The sequence below is a fragment of the Nelumbo nucifera genome, chromosome 3 (genome assembly GCF_055504915.1).
Source record: "Nelumbo nucifera cultivar China Antique chromosome 3, China Antique-T2T, whole genome shotgun sequence".
Classification (NCBI taxonomy): Eukaryota; Viridiplantae; Streptophyta; class Magnoliopsida; order Proteales; family Nelumbonaceae; genus Nelumbo; species Nelumbo nucifera.
In genome coordinates, this window is record NC_142651.1 from 31397737 (window position 1) to 31414498 (window position 16762).

General features: G+C 34.8%; 1 long non-coding RNA gene and 1 other non-coding gene across 2 annotated transcripts; both read right to left on the reverse strand.

Annotated features, from left to right (window-relative positions):
- Positions 1–956: 956 nt before the first annotated feature.
- LOC104589656 (uncharacterized) lies at positions 957–9783 on the reverse strand. Its single transcript, XR_016083378.1, has 3 exons — positions 9431–9783; positions 2032–2435; positions 957–1911 (listed from the first exon to the last, which is right to left on the reverse strand). It is a non-coding gene; the product is annotated as an uncharacterized LOC104589656 (long non-coding RNA).
- LOC148801092 (signal recognition particle RNA) lies at positions 9622–9925 on the reverse strand. The gene has a single exon (XR_016084831.1).
- Between the last annotated feature and the right edge of the window lie 6837 nt (positions 9926–16762).

Consider the following 16762-nt stretch of genomic DNA (forward strand, 5'->3'; position numbering starts at 1 on the left):
GCATGTTCTTTAACTTTGTTTTTTTTTTTTTGAGAAGAAAAACAGGATGATTTTGTTTCAAAAATATGTTTGGAACCATCGAATTATGTTTTGTAAAACAAAAACAAATTTTTATTCTTCAAACTTACGATACAGTATGTGGCAGAGCAACCTTGTTTCTTTTTCACTCCTCGTCTATAGTTTGACTGAACTCCAATGGATCAATGGAGTTCAATTGGATCATCTCCCTATTGCCTTTATACTTGCAAAAAAAAAAAAATCAATATTGGGCTTTGGCCCAAGCAACGCAAGGGGATAGGTGGTGACCTTATAGGCCAATAATATACTCTGTCAATAATACATGTTTTTGGAATCATCAAAATAGTGTTTTTTAAAACAAAACAAATTTTGCAATAAAAAATTGTGTGATTTATAAAGGATGATATTAAATAACAAAATGAAAACATGTATTTAAATCCAGAAACTTAAGAACATGTTTTTTTTGTTTCAGTTTTGAAAACAAAAAACACATACACAATCAATCTAAACTCGACTTGATTGACAAATGAAAAAAATACAACATACGAAGGCTTTTGTGAAAAACTATACATAAGAATGACACTTGGAAATTCGTGTTAGCAGGACCATACAGCGAGATTACATCTCCACCCCACAAGGAGCCACCACACAACGCCCCACAGCACATCTCTGCCGTGTATTGGGAATATCTCCCAATAATAGTACCAGTTCCGATGATGTCATCATCACACGACGGGAATGTGCTGTGGGGCGGAGATGTGAACTCCCATACAGCTATACAAGTTCTTATAAATGAACTCAAGGCTGTTTCTAAAAAAGTAGTAATCAAATATAATTTTTGGTGTTAAATCAGCATATGGGAATCCCATTTCCAATTTTTTTTTTTTGCACAAGATATCTACTAACTAGATCAAAAGATGATCCATTGAAAAAATTAATAGAAGAGAAAAATAAATAAATAAGGGAATTTACGTACACAAGTTTTGCTATCCTAATGTAATGTCAAAGAATTACTTAAACAATGATCAGTCCCCAAACAAAATATCAAACCAATCCGACTATGATAGTTCAAGTTCTGTATCTTGTGTTGCTGCACATATTGTTGTTGTTGATGATGGTAAAGTTGAACGTGATTCATTGGCACCAGAAGGCAATGACGTTGTTGATTGTGCAATAAAGGATGATGGTGCATACATGGTAACATTGCTTGCTCCCTGGATTGCTAATCCAACATCTCCTGCTACTGATGGATCAGAGGAGCTGGAGGAACCTACCTCATAGATGGAGAGATTTCCAAATGCATCCAAGTGATGTAATGATTCTTGGAGTTGATGAACTGTTGTGGGACAGTAGTTGTTAGACAGTGTTCCTTGTGAGATTGAAGAGATGGATTCTTGAATATTATCAGGAACTGTGATGTTAAGATTTGATAAACCTCTGTACAAACATGAGTAACCTTCAATGTCATTAACAATATAAGAAGTTTGCATGTCATCAGCATCTGATAAGCACGGGTAGTGTTCCGTGGAGTTACTAATGTCAGAAACTATTGGACAAGCAACTGGTGGGCATGGATATAATGAGTACTTATTAATTTGAGAAGGCACTAGGTCAGCAACTGGTGGGCATGGATACAATGAGTACTTATTAATTTGAGAAGGCACTGGGTCAGCAACCGGTGGGCATGGATAAAATGAGCGGTTAATAATTTGAGAAGCCATTGGGTCCGCAACTTGTGGGCATGGATAAAATGAGCAATTTGAGAAGCCATTGGGTTAGCAATTGGTGCCAGTTTTGGCCAGCATTACCCATTATATTGTTACCATCTGGGTTTTGAGAATCATAAGATAATTTTCCGATCTTAGCGATCTTGCAGAGTATCCATTGATGGAACTGTTACAGAGTAAGAACCCAATATTAGAATAAGATGTAAAGAAGGAACATTCTAAGAAACAAATGAAACAACGCAATAATTAAAAGAAAACAAGTAAACAAGTAAGAAGTAACTAAAACCTGTTTAGCCTGTCCAGGACGATTCAAAAGTAAAAATTCATGCATAATCCAATCTGTCTTTGAAGCATCTTTACAAGATCAACCGCCTTTCTTTTTGTACTGATAATACACTAAAGTTTTGGTGTGACCCACTACCTTTCCCCTGACATCCTTAACATAGGAGTCCCCGAAACTAGCCTTTCAGAATCCATCACCGGCTCGATGATCGGGTCTACATCCATTCGCGCACTTCCTTTTCAACGAAACAAAGAAATACAAAGCTTCATTGCACTTTTTACCTTCTTGGTTCACACCCATTACCAGCTTATCAGCTCTAGGGAGATTCCACGGCTCTACACCATAGAAATTGTAAGCATCGATGATGCCCGAAGGGATGCTTCCATCGAGTAATGATGTTCGTCATTCTTGAAGCATTGAAAGACACCCAATTCAATACTTAGAGTAATGAACTATTATAGAACTGTGAAGAAGAAGAAGAAGAAGAAAAAGAGTTGAAAATCGAGTGTTCGACTTTGAATGAAGTCTTCTACGTGAGTAATGAACTACTCTATAAAAAGTACGAATGACGTCAAGAATATTTTTAGAATTTTTTTGAGAATAAAATTTATCCCTCTACATTTAAATTTATTGATAAAAAGTGAGGCAAATAGGGTAGTCAATTAATGATATTAAATGAGTTGAAAAGAGGTAATTTTATGATATTCTATGCATTCAATTCTCTCTCAATAAATTCAATATTTAATTTATTAACTTGCATTCATGTTCAATGAATATCATATTTAAGTCATTTTTGTTTCTTCTCATCATTAAGTTCTATTAATTAAATCCATACTTAATAAATCAATACTCCAATAACATAAAAGCTTATACTTTTAAAATCTACCTAGAAAAAATAGAGTTTTCATCAATGTGATGGTAAGAAATTAAACCATTTTGGGTCAAATGGGCTAATCCATGCTGCCACGATTAAATAATAAAATAAAAAAAAAAACAAATTAAAAAAAATTGAGAACGTTTTTAATACACATATTAAACAATAATAAGTATGATAAATAAGAAATGCTTTTATTAATGATAGAAATTGAATGTAAAATTTAAAACCAATTGGAAATAAAAATATTTTTCTATATTCTCTCTCATTAAATCATATATGTTAGATATATTTTTCTCATTATTAAATTCTTATAATTAAATCCACAATATTGATTTTAATAGTATAAAATAAATATTTTGAAAAGTAACTTGAAAACAAAACCATTTTCTTCCCTCCGAGTGATGGGCAAGCATTGCCTCAAGAATATTTCTAGAATTTTTTGAGGATAAAATTTACCCCTGTACATTTAATTTTATTGATAAAAAGTGAGGACAAATAGGGTAATCGGTTATTGATATTAAATGAGTTGAAAAGAAGTGATTTTATGATATTCAATACATTTAATTCCCTCATAATAAATCCAATATTTAATTTATTAACTTGTATTCATGTTCAATGAATCTTACGTTTAAGTCATTTTTGTTTCTTCTCATCATTGAGTTTTATTAATTAAATCCATAGTTAATAAATTAATAATTCCAATAACATAAAAGCTTGTACTTTTAAAATCTACCTAGAAAAAATAAAGTTTTCATCAAGGTGGTGGTAAGAAATTAAACCATTTTAAGTCAAATGGGTTAATCCATGTTGCCACGATTAAATAATAAAATAAATTGTGAACATTTTTTTAACATACATATTAAACAATAATAAGTATGATAAATAAGAAATGTTTTTATTAATGATGGAAATTGAATGTAAAATTTAAAAACAATTGGAAATACAAATATTTTCCTATTCTCAGTAAATCATATATGTAAGATATATTTTTCTCATCATTAAATTCTTGTGATTAAATCCACAATATAAATTTTAATAGTATAAAAATAAATATTTCGAAAAGTAATTTGAAAACAAAACCATTTTCTTCGCTCTTGGTGGTGGGCAAGCAATTCCATCATTTAGGGTCAAATGGATTAATAAATAATTTTATAATTAAATTAAATAAGCATGAAATGTAAGAAGTATTTTTATTAATGATGAAAATGGAATGCCAAATTTAAAATCTACCTAGATATGAAATAATGTCATAATCAAATAATAAAATTTTTAAAAATATAAAATGCAAAGAATCACATAAAAAAGATAGAGAAAATTTGGGGCACATATCTAATGTTATATATTTATAAAAAATAAAATATTGGATACATCTCTAATATTATGTATTTTTTAATGATGGAAATGTAATACAAAATTTAATGTCAACCTAGAAATCAAACTAATTTTCTTTATGGGTGGGTTAGTGGTTTGGTTCAAATGATATTATAGACAAACAAAAATTAAGTGTGATAAGTAAAAATTATTTTTATAGTGTAAATGAAATATATAATTTAAAGGGAAAATTATAGTCAAAGTCGGTTATACATTTAAAATTATGTTGTAGGATGGTCCAGAAACCAACAAAACTCTAACAACCGGCTCTATATTTCAAATTATAAAAACCCCCCACCATGTCATCAGAGGCTTGCTTATGTGGTTGTTGACAACATGGGACTCTTAATTCATTTTGGACAGAAAAAGTCTATACCAAAAATAGGTTTTCAGTTTCTATCCCGTTCCCCCGTCTCTCAATCTCCCTCCCTTCTCTCTGACTCTCACAGTCATCTCTCGATCTCCCACTCTCTCACCTTTATTATGTAGCCAAGTCAAAACCTTGGTTTCTCTCCCATTCTCTCTCTCTCTCATTCTTCTTCCTCACTTTCCCTCTCGGTTAATATCTCATTCTCCCTCAAATTCTATCGTTCTCCCCCAATCTTTTCCCCACTACCTCTCTCATTCTTTTTTTATTTTTTTTACAAACTTTTATAGTATTAATTAGACCATATAAAAGAACTAAAGGGACCAACCACTTGTACAATCAAGTTATGAATTTCTATCAAGTTGGTGTAAACTTCATAATTAAGAGTTTGTTATGAACTTTTATCAAATTGGTATAATGATTTTTGAACTATACCAAGTTGGTCTCATGTTCTTTTATACAATCTTATTAATACCATATAAGTGTGTAAGAAAATATTAAGAAAAAAATAAGAGTGAGAGAAACTAAGGGAGAATGATAGAAATTATGAGAGAAGGAAAGATTGACCGAGAAAGAGAATGAGAGAGATTGAGGGAGAACAATAGGTAGAGAGAATGAGAGAAATTGATAGAGAGAACATAAATACAAAAACCGAAAACCATTTTTATTTCTTTTTAAATCACACAGTCGTTGAGCAGAGAGAGATGACCGAGAGAGAGAGAGAGAGAGAGAGAGCGGGAGAGAAACTAAAAACCATTTTCTTATTTTCTAATCACCCAACATTAAAGGGCAATTTCAGTATAAGCTTTTTGCTGTGTCCAACATGGATTAAGAATCCCATGTTGGCAATAGCCACATAAGCCTCCAATGACATGACAGGGTTTTTATAATTTGAAATGTAAAGCCGATTGTCAAAGTTTTGTTGATTTCTAGACTAATATATAACCTAATTTTAAATGTACAGTTGGTTCTGACTATAATTTTCCCTAATTTAAAACTAATCCAAAATCAAAGCTATTTTCTTATCTAGATGGTGGGTCAATAATCCAACTTTTCTAAGAAACCCATGGTGTCATAATTGAATAATAAATATTTAAAAAAAAAAGAAAAAACACCAAAAATGAAAATGTACAGAATTTTGTCAAAAATATTTGAGAACATTTCTAATGTTATATATTCATTATATTAAATAAAAATAATTGTTAAAATAAAAGTTAATTTTATTTTTGATAGAAATGGAACACAAAATTTATTAAGGGTAGAAGTAATGGCCTTATTTCGAGGTTTGAAATTGGTAAAACAATGGGGCTTGCAACAATTAGAAGTGGAAGGATACTCCAAGCTGGTAATAGGGTGAATGCAAACTGGAAACCTGGGAGTGTGGTCTCTTAGACAGCCTCTAAGAGAGATTATTAGCTTAGCAAGGGAGATTGGGGTGCATTTTAATGGGTAAGAAGGTTAGCAAATGGAATGGCTGACACTTTAGCTAAGCAAGGAGTTACTAAGGAGGCTTTGTTTTGGGCCTATTTGTAAGTTTTTGATTTTCTTTTTTCCATCCTTTTTGTGGGTGGTAAGCCTGTAATCTTTTTAATTATCTAATGAAAGTTATCGTTTCCTATCAAAATAATAATAATAATAACGGAAAAGTACGGACAAGCCCAATGCAGATTTTTGAATTCCACTACACCTTTAAACATTCAAAATGTCAAAAGCTCCCTCTCTGTACACCAATACCATACCCGTGAATTGGCATCAATTTCGAGCCAGCACCTACCCCAACTGTACTTTGGGCCTAAAAATTCTGACCCTGGGCTGAGCCATCATTCTCCCTAATAATAATAATTGTTATTTGGTACAAGCATTTATGTTTATTTTTAATCATATTGTTACTTTTGTTAATAGTGAACCTAATAAGTAAGAATGTAATGGATGGGGAGAGGAGCTAATGTAATCGTAGATTAAAGCAAACGGGAAATAGGGATCAATTGCATTGGAGTCGATTGAAATATGGTTGCTTGTTATATTGGTTCCCTATACTGTTTTTACCAATTATGATTTTAATAAATTATTCACTTATCAAAAAAAAATGTTAGGATATTTAATTTGTTGGAGATCAAATTGCAGCCATTGTAATTGTTAGCTCAGGTAGTCCTAATCTTCCTTTGAGTTTCTTTGAAGTTATTTTTCCAATAAAAAAAGGGTAAATTTCTTAAACTACTATTATGGTTTAGCTAATTGACTAAGTGTACCCTTACTATTTGAAAATTGACTAACACTACTCCTACTACTTCTAACAATTAACTAATACTTCCCTTACTGTTAGCACTTGTTAACAAAATGACAGAAAAAAAAAACTATTTTACCCTTTATTCTTCTTCAAATTTTAAAAAAAAAACAAAGAAAAAGGAAATCAAAACCCTAACTACATTTATGAGGACACATTTGGAGATGGGCAAATATGGTTGACCTAGTGCACAGTTGTTAACTGGGTGCAAAGGGGTTGTCGAGCAAAACCATCTCCATTCAACCCAACCGGCGAATTCAGACCCTCTTGAGAAACAAGTCTTCCCCTCACCCCAAATGGCGGTGAATTTTACTTGACCCAGTGCAAAGTTGTTAATCGGGTATAAGCTTCATCGTATCCAAGGGGTAGAACAACCTAGTACAGAGTACACCTCGACCCCTTTTGAGGAACCCGGCCTTCCCCATCTTTGAGATGCTGTTGCAGAGTTGTTAACGTCAGAACTCTATTTCTAAACCTCTCAACAAGAAATTCAAATTCCTTCCCACATGCAGTCCTAATAGTACCTGGAGACTAGAAAGTCGGAGAACCAAATGCAGAACGACAGTGGTGTTCCCCTACCTCAAGTTACAGAACAATCGAAATTCCATACCCCTCAATTCCACCTCATGCTCTTCAAATTCTAACTCCGGAGGTGGTTTTCTTCTTCAGAAGCGGAACCCATTTACTGAGTTAGATCGAGGTCATCGGGCATCACGGCGTAGAGGCCAAAACTGGTTCGAACTTGTATACCAGTTCAGTCGAAGAAACCTCTACACTACTATGATCATGAACTAGAGATAAAGTTGCATGCTTTTGAAGAAACTCATCGTCGTCATCTGAAGAGAGATTCAGTTCCACAGTAGAAGCCTCCGAAAAACGAAGGTGGTCGTTTCATCAAGACTAAAACTAGAGCACTAAAACTGTGATCTAAAGAAGGTGAAGCAAGCGACCAATCCATAGCATCCAACCAAGCAACCCCTAAAGAACCCTGTGTTATTCGACCCTTGAAGGCTAGCAAGGCCATCCGTTCTGTTTCATTTCCACCAAGACCGGTGCTGGTACCAGAAGCGGCAGTGGCAACGACAACCGGAATAAAAGAGGGAAAAGAGAAGGGAGAGTAACAAAAATTGGAACCGCTAGAACCTTCGCTACTAGAACCTTCACCGTTGAAACTGCCCCTACCAACCTTCAGAAGCGGAATCCGTTTACTGAGTTAGATCAAGGTCATCGGGCTTCACGGCGTAGAGGCCGAAACTGGTTCGAACTTGTATACTAGTTCAGTCGAAGAAACCTCTGCACTACTACGATCATGAACTAGAAATAAAGTTGCATGCTTTTGAAAAAACTCATCGTCGTCATCATCTGGAGAGAGATTCAGTTCCACAGCAGAAGCCTTCGAAAAATGAAGGTGGTCATTTCATCAAGACTAAAACTAGAGCACTAAAGATGTGATCTAAAGAAGGTGAAGCAAGCGACCAATCCATAGCACCCAACCAAGCAACCCCTAGAGGACCCTGTGTTATTCGACCCTTGAAGGCTAGCAAGGCAAGCTGTTTTATATCATTTCCACCAAGACCGGTGTTGGTACCGGAAGCGGCAATGGCAACAACAACGGGAATAAAAGAGAGAAAAGAGAAGGGAGAGTAATAGAAATTGGAACCGCTGGAACCTTCGCTACTAGAACCTTTGTCGTTGGAACCGCCCCTACCAACCTTTCGCCGTTGGAACCTCTGGTGCCCAATCGGAAACCCCATAGTCCACTTCCAAATCATTTGTCCATTGGAACTCCTCCAATAATTGCAAATTCAAAGAGAGATGCAATTGTGGTAGTTTGGACTCTAGGGTCCAGTGTTGCAATGGACCCATCTCTTGCCACCTTTACAACAAAACCTAAGAATCCTCGTATTGGTTAAAAAGAAGGGAGAGAGAGAGAAAGGGGAGGAAAAAGGTGAAGTGTAAAATTGAGTTTTAAAAATATATATAAAACGTGTAAATGAATTTTGATGGAATATTAACGGACCTTAACGAGCGTAGAGTTAGTCAATTATTAGATACAATAGGGATAGCATTAATCAATTTTCAAACAGAAAAGGTACACTTAGCCAATTAACTAAACCATAAGAATAATTTAAAAAAATGGAAGAAGTGTCGAAGTCAGTTTTTCACAACAATCATCATCTAGGTTATTTGCTTCACCCTTTCTTCCAATTAAATAACAAACTATAGTCAATTTTTCTTTCCATTAATACCTTTGTTTATCTATTTGACAAGTACTAACAATCTTAGTACAGTCAAAAATTATATCAGCCTAGAAGGGGCTTTGGCACAATAATATTTACGACTATTCCAAACGGAGTTCTGCGTAGCAGTGAAGACCATACAGAAACCAAGAACAAGATCGGAGAACAATTTCACATGTAATACGTACAGTTTTATGTTCCTCCGCAAAAACCCTAGTCGACGAAATTATAAGAGCACAGAAAACCCTAATCGAAAAACAAACCTGGGCTGAGTTCGTGACGGAGGCGGTGATAATGGCAAAAGCACAAATTTGCTTCCCCTCAGCGCCCGTCGATCCTCGTCTGTAAGAACTTCTTCCAACCCTTTTGCCATTTTCCATTCTGAACCGAAAAACGCGAATTTGACCTGATCAAGACTTTAAACCTGAGGAAAAAACCCTCGGAAGAGAAAGAAAAAGGCGGCCGTCCGATTAAACTCGGCTCCTAAGGCATCAGTGGGATAGCGAGGCACCGATTCGTTATCCTTCCACCGACGGGAGCGGGAGGTTGTCGCTGCTCTGTGAAACCAGCCTGACCTGGTGACCTCCACTCTAAGGACCATGAAACCCGAGCCTTCACCCGAGTCGCGTGGCCCAACTCCTTACTTGGAACGGGCGAACCAAATCAAGCCTCAACAGACCCTATCCGTCGGATCGAGTTAATGTCCAACCACCTTGTTGCCCCCGCTCGGGTTACAAGCTCGCGCTACTGAGCTCAGCGATATATGTTGTATTCCTAGGATTAATAAGGAAGCTAGATCTCTTTCGCGTTCCGATGCTGGATATGGTGTCATTGACTCATTGCCCAAATTGAGGGAAGTTTTAATTGGGAAAAAAACATTTCATCTATGATCATACCCACTTGTTTTGTGGTTTATTTTTAAAGTCATTTTTCTTTTTTCTCGTTTCTTCTTAAAAACACTTATTTTTAAAGTCATTTCTTTTTTAGTTGATCTTTTGTCGATGTTAAAAATTAAAAATAGTAAAATAAAAAATAGTTGATATAATAATTCAAATATAATAGTTGCTTATTTTTTGTGCCTTAGATTTTAATAAAAATAAAAATTGATACATTATCAATAAAATTGTATAATATTTATGCATCCCATTATATCAATAATAATATATTTCTTCAGATATACAATTCCTATGTATTTATATGTTATTTATAGTTATTTTGACATTAAGCTTGAAGTCATTAATATAATTATTGAATTTATATGCAATTTTTGAAAGTTTTGAATTGTCTCAAGGTAGAAGACAATTCAACAGATAACTGAACAATGTCTATTGAACAGTGTCTTCTTTTGATGGAGAGTTTTGGAATTTGCAATAAATAACTGGTGGTTGATTAATGGTAGGGACCAACTTGACACTTTCTTGAAAGTTTAGGTACAGTAGTGACACATTTGAAAGTTTGGGTACTAACTTGACACTATCCCCAAAGTTCAGGGTACTCCCTAAAAACTAATGCCAATTTAAAACTAATGTAAAACTATTACAAAATAATCTAACAATTATTAGTTTTATTAATTTAGAACCAACTTAATTTCCACTGAATATACTTAAATAAATAAGGAATTTACTATACTTAAATAAATTCAATTTTTAATAATTTTAAAAATTAATAAAAATATTAATCTTAAATATAGTTTAATTGTTCTAAAATCAATTTAAATTTCATTTAAAAATAAGGAAAATTATAAAAACCTTCTTGGGTTTTCTGAAAATCCTATGGAACTCCCCAATGTTTTGACATTAACAAAACCTCCCCTATTGTTTTGAAAAAGGTGCAAATACCTTGCTTTCATCAGCATTCTGAAATGTTGATGTAATGTACTAATTTTACTTCACTTCAACATTTTTACCTTACTTTGTCCAAGAAGAGTAAGGAGAATTATTCTTTGAAAGTTGTTTAGCAAAATAAATTAATGAAAGGTGAGGTTGTAACTTTAAATTATGTATGACAATACATTAATGACAAGGGTATTTTAGTAATTTTAATGTCTTTGTTACCAAAAAGCCTAAGGGAAAGGAGGTATTTGCACTTTTTTTCTCAAAACTAAAAGAAAGGCCTTTGTTAGGATCAAAACACAAAGGTAGTTTATAGAATCTTTATAAGATGATGTTTTATTATAATTTTACCTAAAAATAATAATAAATTCTCTTTCAAAAACATCAATAAAAATTAGCATTAAAATACAAAAAAATAACACAAATTATCTAGAGAATTGGAAATTGGCCACTCTCACTAAAGAACAATTTAGATTGTGATTTGATAAACTAGACATAACCCTAAAATTACTTCATTGAACTTATATGGACAACGTTTAATTGGAAATGTTATAGAGCTCCATCTTCAATTTTGCTTATAAATAAAGCATGTGCATCACACGGGTCAACTAGTCATAGGCATTAAGGCCCATTCGGAGGGCTTCAACCGTTCAATGTTAACTAAACAGTTTCGAATAAACTACCAAAATTAGTTTTAACAAAAAATTTGTTTCTCAACTCAATGTAATTGTTTTTTTCACTTTTTGTTGTGTTTTAGAAGAGTATAAATATAAATATGTTACCTTGCATATGGTTGATTTTGTACTTCTAAACCTTGTATTTGCACAAAAGGGACCTTTTTGAGCTTTTCATCAAACAAAGCTTCACTCATTTACCTAACCAGTGTGCTTTTTGAGTTTAGTTTCATAGAGTGTATGCAAAAACTCCATTTATTCATTACATCTTCAAACAACACTAGAAGTTTAGCATATCCATAACAATTGATGATAGAGTTGATCTGCGATGTTTCTTATTAGTTGTATTTATTTTCTTCTTTTTTTTATCTTTTAAAGGATCTTCAAAATTGGATTTCTTTGTTACAAAAGAATAGGTATATTGTGAATAGGTGCCCTATACTTCAGGGGTAGCCTCACTTTGGATAGTACCTAAACTTTTAGATATATACATTTAAGTCCAACTCCATTATACTAACATTGTGATAACATGTAAAATTATAGAAATGCTTGTGTTCTAACTCTCTTTTTTTCATTGTTCATCTTTCTTCTACCTTTGGGCTTCAAGATACAAATTAGCATTGGCAAAGTAAGCCTTCAACGGTGAGACTACCAGTAACGAATAGATTGAGGTGATATTACTTTATCACTATTGATTTGCATCCAAAGTCTAAAGGTAGAAGAAAATAAATAGGTGAAAAAAAGAAAGCCAATACATGGGCATTTTTGTAATTTTACCCCTCACCTTAGCATTGTGTAAAGAGACTAGGCCGAATGGGCCCTAGTATCTTTTCTTGTAGTATGTTTTATTTATTTGTTAGTTAATGTGTTTATCTTAATGGGCCTATTATTTCTTTTGCTAGTTCTCTTTATGTTACTGCCTATCTGGCAGCCCACTTAAGGGTATACTTGTAATTATGTTAAGATTGAAGTTTAGTAAAATGATTAGAGAAGGGAGGGAAGATACATTCGAACTCTTCCTCTTCCTCCTCCTCTTTTCTCCATCTTCTTTGTCTTGTACTATTGTTTCCTTCTTTTCTTCCTCTTTTCTCTCTAATTTTTTCAAGTTTACATCAGTTTTGGAGGGCTGATTTACATCTTGGTGTCAGAGCAGGTTTATTTCTTCCTTCTTTTCTTCTTCCTCTTTTCCCATACACCCTTCGATTAAGAGAGTGTATGGAGAGATAGGTTCTCTATAGTTCAAATCTTTTGCCTAGTTGGTAGAGGGTTATGAGAGTTTAAATCTAGTCGGATATTGCCAAGAAGTGGTGATGTACTATTTCTGCCCAAAACCCTAGTCGACTAGAGATTTTTGAAGTTACGAGTAAAAGTGAAGCTTTGGGTGTGACATTATGTGCTTGGGAGGTGTCTTTTGACTTCTAAAAGATGGTGGTTTAGGTTTGGAAGAGATTGGGAAGCTCTAGTAGGAGCACCTGCATCTTCTCTCTTTCTCTCCAATAATCAGATGCAATGAAATCCTAGTTTTCAAGCATCTGGGTACTGGTTTGACATGAAGTAAGTTTATAAAGACCAAATTTCTGTTTATATTTTTTTTATTTTTGTTTGATTAATGGAGCAATACGAAAGTGAGTTCAAGCAGGTGCTAGTTTCTGAGCTTGGCTTAGTAGATTTCGTTTTGACTGGTGTGACCACAATCAAGCTAGATGGGACAAATTATCTTGCTTGGGCACAGTCTATAAGGATTTATGTCTGTAGTAGATGAAAATTAGGGTACCTCACAGGCAGTAAAGTGAAACCCGAAGAGACAGACCTTGAATTTAAGAAATGGATGTAGGAGAACTATACTGTCATAGGATGGTTGGTCAACTCTATGCAGCCTCATATGAGTCAAACACTATCTTTGGATGTCCTCTGCCAAGGAGATCTGAGACAGTGTTACTTAAACTTATTCACAAAAGTTGAATGTGGCTAGAGCCTACAAGCTGAAAAGTGATGTGAAGAACTTAAGACAGGGGAGAAGAGTGTAGCAATCTACTATTCTATACTGAAATTCTTATGGTAGGGATTTGATGTTATGGAGACAGTTGCATAGGAGACTAAGAATGATTCATAAATGTTTAGGAAGTTGGTGGAAAGAAACAAGGTTTTTGAATTTCTTACTTGACTCAACCCCGAGTTTGACATCATTATGCAGAATATTCTGGCCAAAGATGAGGTTACTCTTGCCCAGGCATATGCTATGGTGAGCAGTGAGGAGAGTAGGCGGTAGGTTCAGTTACAGAGTCCACCTATAGAACACTTTGCACATGTTGGAATAAAGTCGAAGGGTCCAACTAAGAAGGAGCAGGTATGTGAATATTGCAAGAAACCGAGGCATACGAAGGACACTTGCTGGAAGTTTCATCCTGATCTTCTTCCTGACCTGTCTAAGAATAAAAACAATTTTAAGAAGGGTAGTTAGACATGAAAGCCTAAGACAGTTAATGTTTCCATAGTACCAGAAGGAGGAAGTAACGAGAGTGAAGAGAAGTCAACCATTGAATAGTATGCAGCAATGAAGGCAGAATTTGAAAAATATGGAAGGCTGCTAAATCACTTGGAGGCTACTGTTTCTACATCTCACTCTTCAGGCAACACATCATCATTATCAACATTTGCTCACTCAGGTATTCGTACTTCTGCAAACCATGCTTCAGTTTCAAGTAATCATAAAATCCCTTGGATCATTGATTCTGGAGCATCAGACCATATGACCAGCTTGTCTAACCTTTTCTGTTCATACCACCTTCTCTCTAGTAAAGAGAAAATATCCCTTCCTGATGGGTCTCTTGCTCCCATTTCTAGCAAATGGGATATAAAAACCTCTGACACCCTTTATTTATCCTTTGTTCTTCATGTCCCTAAACTTTTAATACAAATCTTTTATCTATTAATAGCTTGACTAAATCCATGAAATGTAGCATAACCTTCTTTCTCACTCGTTGAGTTTTTCAGAACCTACAGTCTCAGAGGATGATTGGGAGTGGCCATGAGGCGAATGAAATATACTTGCTGGACACACCTGATAATGCTCTTGAACCACCTCATGGAGTTGCCTTGGAGTCAGTCTTGTCAGATTCTGTTGACAAAGTCATGTTATGTCACTTTCAATTTAGTCATTTGTCTTTTTCTACTTTGAGTCATTTATTTTAAAATATGTTTAAGGGAGTGTTTTTATCAAGTCTTCATTGTAAGTCGTGTGAACTGGCAAAACATTGTAGACAATCTTATTTAGTAAGCAATAAAAGATCTATTTCTCCTTTTCATATTGTTTACTCTGATGTATGAGGGCCATATCATTTGCCTATTATGGGGAGTTACAAGTACTTTATCCTTTTTATTGATGATTACTATCGTTACACTTGAATTTATCTCATGAAATCTAGGGATGAAGTACCAACTATTATGCAAAAATTTCATGAATTCATTCTTACCCAATTTAACACCCAGATCAAAATATTCCATTATGATAATTCTAAGGAGTATTTTGAGAAAACCTTGTCAGCCTATCTTGAAAACTTTTGGGGTTATTCATCAAAGTTCTTATTCCTACACTCCACAACAGAATGGAGTGGTGGAAAGGAAGAACCGACATGTGGTTGAAGTTGTCAGATCCCTCCTTTTTGCATCCCATGTTCCTATAAAATTTGGGGGAGATGATGTCCTCACTGCTACATTTTTTATTAACCACATGCCTTCCTGGGTTCTTGGATTCAAACCCCCTTTAGCCTTCTCTTTTTGAATGATGATCTCTTCTCTCTTACTCTCTGTGTTTTTGGGTGTACATGCTATGTGCATGTTCACAGCCATCAAATGCATAAATTTGAACCTAAGGCTCGTAAATGTGCTTTTCTGAGATATGCCCCCACACAGAAGGGATATTGTTGTTTTGATCCAATTAATGACACTCACTTTGTATCTCGTGATGTAACATTTGTTAAATCTATTCCTTTCTTTAGTATTCCTCCTAAGGGGGAGAAATCTGAGGAACCCTTTGCTATGTCTCCAGTAGTTCATCTTCTTGTTGCTTTTGAGTCATCTCATGAGGTGTCAACTTCTCCCACTGGGCCTACCTCCAATATTCTTGTTCCTCCTCCTCCACCTCATCCTTCTGTAATTCCTCCCCATCCTGCTTTTCAAAGGTGGTACCAAAGGCACAGATTCAGACATAGACAAGTTGTTTCCACTCCTACAGAAGAGCCTTTTGCTCCTTTCATCATTATTGAGGTAACAGGTCAACCTTCCTCTAACCCATCTACATCTTTCCCATACTTTGATCTTTTTATTGCTCTTCGCAAGGGCAAGCGGAAGTGTACAACCCATTGTATCTCCAAACACCTATCTTATAGCTTTCTATCTCCTACCTACTACTCTTTTCTGGCTTTTGTTTCTTCCCATGTGATACCCAGGTTTGTACCAGAAGCCTTATCTAAACCTGAATAGAGGGATGCTATGATGATTGAATTAGATGCTTTGTATAAGAACCATACCTGAGATATTGTTGACTTGCCTGAAGGGAAGAAACCAGTGGGTTGTAAATGGTATTTGCCATTAAATATCACTCTAATGGCTCTATTGAGAGGTTTAAGGCCAGGCTGGCTGCTAAAGGCTACACTCAGATGTATGGTATTGGCTATCTTGAGACATTTGCTCATGTGGCTAAGATGACATCAGTCCGGGTTTTGTTATCTTTGGCTACTATTTTTGATTGGCCTCTCCACCAGCTTGATGTTAAAAATGCCTTATTGAATGGAGATCTGCATGAAAAGGTCTATATGTCTTTGCCTCCAGGGATGTATGGAAAGGAAATGTAGGAGAAGGTGTGTAAACTGCAGAAATCCATTTACTGTCTCCTCGGGCTTGGTTTGAGAGGTTCAGGGCTGCTCTTGTCTCATTTGGTTACACACAAACTCAATCTGATCATACCCTATTCTTGAAAAGAAGTGGCTCTTTGGTGTCTTTTTTGATAGTTTATGTTGATGATATTGTGGTCACGGGAAATGACACCCAAGAGGTTAGTAAATTCAAAAGATTTCTTAACTTTGAATTT